At 40.5% G+C, this 7,219-nt stretch overlaps 1 long non-coding RNA gene across 1 annotated transcript; it reads right to left on the reverse strand.

The window, feature by feature from the left end:
* Positions 1-318: 318 nt before the first annotated feature.
* Positions 319-2,267, reverse strand: LOC149269100 (uncharacterized). The gene is made up of 3 exons (XR_016269657.1): positions 1,584-2,267; positions 1,037-1,497; positions 319-912 (listed from the first exon to the last, which is right to left on the reverse strand). It is a non-coding gene; the product is annotated as an uncharacterized LOC149269100 (long non-coding RNA).
* Positions 2,268-7,219: the final 4,952 nt, after the last annotated feature.

Consider the following 7,219-nt stretch of genomic DNA (forward strand, 5'->3'; position numbering starts at 1 on the left):
CCAAAAAGCAATTGTTCAATTGTTGTATTTTTCTACATCTAGAAAAGCCCTGACAATAGGAGGAATGAAAGAAAGAGATGGAGAGAGAGAGAGAGAGAGAGAGAGAGAGAGAGAGAGAGAGAGAGAGAGAGAGAGAGAGAGAGAAAGTGTGGGGAGCTGCTCATTAAATAGTGGCCAAAGTTAAAGAATTTCTATGAAATGTGTGAGAAATTTCTAAAAGTGCTAAACTGCGACGTGGCTTACTTAGTAAATACTAGCTGGCCCGGCAAACGTTGCATTGCCCTCTATATTATTTCTAGGTAAAAAATTGTTGAAAGCTGTGTTGTTCAGGCTGGGATACACTGATAAATTTATTAATCGGATTTTCATTCAAGCACCTTGTTGTAAACGACATTCTTCGTTTTTTGGTCGGGTGCAAGAACAAATAATGCGGATCGTTTGCCAACACGTGAGCATGCCACGTACAATTGACCATGAGAAAAACACGCATTTTCTAGATTGAGGCCACAAATAGTCAAAGATTGGCCCTGTGACTTGTTGATCGTCATGGCGAAGGCAAGACGAAGCGGGAATTGAATTCGTTTAAATTCAAAGGGCATATCTGTTGAGCTCATCGGAATCCTAGGAATAAGAACTTCCTGATCTTTAAATTTTCCTTTGAGTATCAACGCGTGAATCACATTGCTCATCAGTTTTCTTATCACCAAACGCGTTCCATTGCACAGTTTTGGTTGGTTTAAATTTCTAAGCATGCAAATCATGGAGGATTGCTCTTTTCATAGCTGTGTTCATTTCTTGACGCCGGTCAAGTTGTTCTTCCATATTGCCCATGAAGTATATTTGCAAGAATTTTTGCTGTGCATCTTCAATAGGTTGCAATGATCCAATGCGATGGCAAATCTGGCCTTGAATCTTTAAATTCAAAGCCATAGTTATAGTTATATTTACAAACACTATTTACAGAAATCTAACAAACTACATTATTCAAAATTTTTTTTTGGCAGTCATAGAAAATAAAATTTTTAACGTAAATTACCTTAAATATCCGTCTCCAATATTTTCCGCCCCAAATTATGTCATTTGGAAACAGGCATTGTATTTTTGAGTGTTCGCTAGAAAATGTCGTGATTCTAGTGTTTCGCCATAAAGCAGGGAACGCAATGGCTATGGTGACCGCTAATGGCAATGTCACTTTACCACTAAGGCAGCACAAACCGGGCGTTTTCAAGCTGTAATCAATGGTGCAATCATATCGAAACGCTGCTCGATTCAAATCAATCCTTGAACCATTTCTTATTGCCATTTCACGGGCTGCCTCTCTTTGAGAAGCACGAATTAAGGCCCTTCTTCCCTGGGTACTAACGCGGAGCCTTTCTCGGGCGATTTCTCGCTCTTCGTCAGATAATTGACTCGCGCTATTCCGTTGCCTAATTGCATTATGGGTCCGCCGGGAAAGATTAGATCTTCTAGGACGCGGCATTTTTATTAATAGTAATACTGCCCTCGCACAAAACCATATAAAACAATCGAGAAATATAAATATAAATAATTTACACAAATTTATGTTTGAGACAAACAAATACCTGAACTTTCGAGATATTTAGCTTTTGTAAAAGTCCAAAAATACAATTTTTAATAATTAACTTTTTTTTTTTAATTTCGAATTTTGAATTTTGAATTTTTTATTTATTTTTGATTGTTAGGTTTTAATCTTGATTTTTTTTTTAATTTTTGCAGATTTTTGATTTGAAATATTTATAAAGTTTAAAAGTCCGAAAATATAAAAAGCCAAAAATACACTTTTTAATAATTACCTTTTTTTTTTTAATTTCGAATTTTTAATTTTTTATTTATTTTTTGAACAGTCAGGTTTTAATCTTTTGATTTTTTGCAGATTTTTGATTTGAAATATTTTTCCTTTTGATTTGAAATTTTTTTTTTTTTTTTTTTTTTTGAATAGTCAGGTCTGCTCGAGGTCAGGAGACCGTAGACTGACTGACTACATTTGTTTATTTACTTCTACACTATTGTCAAAACTGTCACTGTTACCAAGCCTACTGGGTATAAAAAAAATTTGAACATTTGGGGAAAAAACCGCGTTTTTCAAGTATTCGGCAAATTTTTTCAGTATTTTTAAGACCCTATACTAAACTCGTTGCGGAGACAAATCCAACAAATCAAAAACCATGAAAATTGGTTCAGCCCAAATCAAGTTATAAGCAGTCTTCACTTTTACACAACTTTCTTTTATATATATAGATTTGTGCTATAGAAATTACACTGTGCTACATAGTTTTGGTAAGTAATGGGCAAATACTAATGATATTCTAATGAAATGCATATAGGATATGGGTTTACTTAAGATTAATATAATATACATATATAAAGCTTATTTATTGCTAGCCCCAACTGAAGGCAGAGATTGGGGAACTTGCGAGATTCCATGAACAGTATAGAAATATAGAAATATATTTTACCTATATCAGATAAAAACTCTTTAATTAATTCGTTTAGTCAACTGGATAATAAAAAAGATAAATCTACTCTATATTAAGCGCGATGCGTGTCTGTTATGGTCAAATTGAGGCTGTCGAATATTAAATAGCGAACAAAATGAATAAATCACTCGGTTAGCCGACATCGTTCAATCAATTACCTGGGCTGCAGCCAATTGTGTGCAGGTAAAGCTGATTGTTTACAACAGATAGCCATCTTTGGTGACTCATCAACTGGATGTGATGTATAAATACATATACATATATAAAGAGAGAGAGCGAGAAAGAGAGAGAGAGAGATCGATACTTTTTGGCCTATTGTGATTTTGTTCGTCATCAATTTCATTTGTTAAAGCAAAAATCTCTGTGCCTGGCAGCAAATCAGATCTGATGGAGGTTGGGCGGCTGATGGGCGCTTTGTTTATGTCACATTCACAATTTAGTTTTTGGTTCACAATTAAGACACAGCAGCCAATTACGGTGCTGCTTGTGTTTTAATGCTGACGTTTGCTTAATTGTAAATTATAAGCTCATAATTCAGGCCAGACACACATCAAGCACACATTTTAATACTCCCTGGTCACACATCACACACAGCCACGCCCACGCCCACGCACACACACACACACACACACATACAGCCCAACGGATGTGGCTCTGTGTGTGGCTTGTTCTCAATAAAAATCTCATTCGCTGACGCATAACTTTTAGTTTTAATTAGCTGTATTATCTCCCTTGTTGACTGCTAATTGCTTTATTGCTTGCTCTGCACTCTCGATAGTATTCACGATAGTATTTCGCTTTTTGGGGGCATGTCCTTGCCGTTTCAAATCTACTCGTGCTTTTTACTTTTGTTTCTCTCTTTTTGCTTGTCGCAACTTTATCAGCATGTCCCCGTTGACATTTATTGATTTTTGTCGTCCCTTGGCTGCTTGAAAAATGAAAACAAAAATCCAGCTAGCCAACAACAATGAGCCAAGAGTCAGCTGGCAATTCATAAGCCCCAACCTCAACAACAGCAACAACAACAACAACAACTGACCTACATATGCTCGCTGCTTGACTCTGAATCTGACTCGCATCTTGGGCGTCTGTCGTGCCGATAGCTGCTCTGTTTCAACTCGGCTGCTGCTGTGAAGAAAACCAGCTGTAAAAGCACCACACCGAAGTTTGTATACTCTTTCGAATATTTATAGTGGAGTATGTTTAGTTTAACCTATTTGCATGCATGAGAAAGCTTCTAAGAAATCGCTTTAAGCTGAACTTTACAATTGAGCGGTTTGTACTCGTTTGTCTAATTTAGTTAATTAATTATTTATATTTAAATATTTATATATTTTAGCAATAAAAACTCATGCCTAAAACCTGCCTCAATTCGATTTCTTAACTAAATATTTGATTTTTTAAATATTTATATATATATTTGCATGTCTTCAAAGAGTTTTTCCTAGAGCCTGCCTCAATTCGATTTCTTTAAATTTTTTATAGCTTCTCCAAGACTTTGGCTTAGGGCATGCGTTATGTTAGCCACAGGGGCCATGTTTTTGGTTTCAGCTCTGGTCCAGCACTCAGCCCCACTCTCCTCAACCCCACCCCCCCTTCCGCCCTTTCCCCCCTCTGTCTAACTGCCTTCGCCCGTTGGTCGCGTCTTTTATTTTATCGCCAATTTTGGCGCATTTTCGCTCCCCTCCCCCAGCCTAGCCCCCAATGTTTTTATGCGAAGCTAACCCCTCGTAACCCCATGGCGTCATTTCAGCTACTATCGACAAAAGATTTGGAGGCAAGTTTGTGCGTTGCACATGCCGCATGTGGCAAGTCGCTTTTAGTTTTTAGTTGTGTCTCGGGCATCCGCTGCGTCGAGTCTCGTTTCAGTTTTGTTTGTTTGTTTGTTTCGCTTTGCTTTGCTTTGCTCTGGCTCTGGCTCTGCCTTTGCGTATGAGTGCGTTGTCGTCTTTTGGCTCAACTTGTGTCCTGCCACGCCCACCGTCGCGCACACACACTCGCACACACTCGCAGTTGAGGACCGAAAGTCAGCGTACTCTCATTTCATTCACAAGCAATTTATCCGTCCATTAGAGCGACGAGGATGAACGGCAGGGCCAGGCCAGGCCAGGCGGGGCGAGGCGAGGCGAGGCGAGCGTTCGTCCTGTGCCCTTCTAGGATTACAGCTTCTGAACTAAGTGCGTCTGTGTGAGTGCCACACTCGGCACTCGCATGTGTGTGTGTGTGTGTGTGAGTTTGTTTTGCTTTTATTTATTCTCTGTTTTTGCTGGCCGTTGTCTCGTGTCCTCTTTGTTACGCTTAAGTGTGCGCATAGACATACATATACGAATGTGTATATGTGTGTGTGTGCGTTGGGATTTCCCCTCCATGTGTCGTTGTGTAGTGTCTAAATAAGTTGAGAGTCAACTTACAAAGTAAACCAAAGATTCTTAATTGGAATTTTACAAATTCGTTGCCTCCTGTCTATGTGTGTGTGTGTCTGTCTCTGTGCGTGTGCGTGTCCTTGTCCTGCCGTTGGGCTGCTCAAATAACTTATCGCTAGCATAGTTGCATATATGAAAAATTAACGCATGAAAGCAACAAAAACACGACAAAAAAAAAAAAAAAAAAAATAAGAATGTATAAAATGAAAATAAGAAGAAGAAGAACAACAACAGGGCGCAGCAAGTAAAACTTAAATAAGTATGTAACTCATATGGGGTGGGTTTCCACGAGGGGTTGGCGGGGCTTTATTTCTATTTCTATTTCTATTTCAGTTTTTTTTTTTTTTTTGCTTTGCCCCGCAGCGATAAGTGAAAAATTTCGACGTCTTTTGAGCAAGGATTACAAATTTGCAGCATCTTGAGTTTTTGTCTAATTCGAAGGGTTTGCCAAGGGTACGGCCGGGGGTTGTTGGGTTGTAGGTTTATTTCTTAGCTTATCTTATGTGAAGTTTCCCATGCGTGTGTGTGCGTGTGTGTGTCGAGCGTAGGATTGACTTGGATTTACACCAAGCAACAACGTGACAGCTGAGTGCACCCTTGAAGGTTTCGTCGTTCGCCTTGGATTGATCGAAGAGCTTTGCAACATAAGCTGAGCTAAAGAGAGACAGAAATAGAGAGTGAGAGAGGGCGAGAGAGCGAGAGTTGGGAATTGAGTTACAATGAATGACAAAGGTCTACGTGAAATATGAATAGGGTAGGTCACAGTCGCTAATCTGATTAGAATTATTTGCCTCCTCCTCCCCCTGCAGCTGGGATTAAGCTGAAGGCATGGTAAGCCACTGCTGCTAGTTTCCATAACAATTCAATTATATTTCATTCTTCATTCTACTTTAATCCCTTTAACTTTTGCCTGCTCTCCACTATTTCGATGTATTTCGCATATCATCTACTAGTTCATATTTCCGACAGATTTGTACTGCTTATTAGATAACTTCCAGCTGCTTTCACTGAGCTCAGCTTAGAGCTTTTAAGGAATAGCCCATAAAAGTGTGTCCTTTCTCTTCACTGCAGCGGTGGCGGTGGGTGGGGGAGGGAGGAGTTACATGGCGTACGCAACAGAGCGAGTCATGGCAGGCGGGACAAATGGACAAAGAATAATGCCTAGCAGAGCAGATCCCAACTTACTCTCGCCTAATGTTATTGTTAACGGCTTAATGGAGCATTCCATCTTGGGGTATATAGATGTAACTGCTGCTCCTCATCCACAGCGACAAAACAGCAATAATAAGGATTATACACGGGCAATAATTACTAGATATCCCTCTTCTATCTCTTTCTGCCGCTCTGACTCTCTTGTTGTTGCTGTTGTTGTTTAGTGGAGAGTCTGCTGGGTCGCCGTCGCCGTCGCCGTTGCCGTTGCCTTTTCGCACTGCTTCTAGCTTGTCCTTGCCGCTGGCTTCGTCTTTCAGCAGCTCCTTTTTACGCTCGAGGTTTCGCGGTTCGTTTACGTTTTCCACTGGGTGTGCCTGTGTGTGTGTGTGTGATTCAGTACCATCGTAATATGCACCTAATCCTTTTTACAAAATCATAATCACACAAAGCACAGAGCGTAATCACAGCAACGCAGCAGCAGCAGCAGCGGCAGCGGCAAGGACTCTGCGCAGTGGGTCTCCTCTGCTGCTCCTTTCGATTCACTCTGCCGCTCAGCCTGCTGTGCCCTGCTTTGGCATCTCTTCTAACATTCGCTTAGTTTGCTACTTTCAGTTTTAATGCCTTTAATACCAGTTTTCATAACTCGTGCGCTCACTGGGGCGCACAAACCCAGCAATTAACGCCAACAAGGCGTCCCCCTATTCTGAACGAGAGCATGCATAGTGTATGTGTGTATGTGTGTGTGTGTCTGTGGCAAAACCCTTTCGGCCAGGGTTGGCAAGCATCGATAGCCGCAGCCTTGAAAACGTCCCGACCCGACCGACAGACCAGAATACAGACCATCAATTAATCAAGGCCCAGACAACAACGACTCAACCTCAGTCACGCTCAACTCTTCTCTTTAATTTTCCCAACTTCATAGGGAAATCCAATACGAATAGGGGTGTTCCCTTTACTCGCCTAATCAAGCGCGCAATAACGAAAAATTATAAATTGATATAAATTTTTAAAAAATGAATTGTGCGCTCCCGTTTCTCGCCCTTCGCTGTTTGTGACATTTGACAATAAATATTTCTTTTTCCCTTATATATAGAGCCGTGCGAGCGAGAGGCGGAATGGGGCGGGGTCAAAGGGCGTGCAATGATG

This window comes from Drosophila arizonae, chromosome 4 (assembly GCF_054131065.1).
Source record: "Drosophila arizonae isolate 15081-1271.41 chromosome 4, UAZ_ARI_1.0, whole genome shotgun sequence".
Lineage (NCBI taxonomy): Eukaryota > Metazoa > Arthropoda > Insecta > Diptera > Drosophilidae > Drosophila > Drosophila arizonae.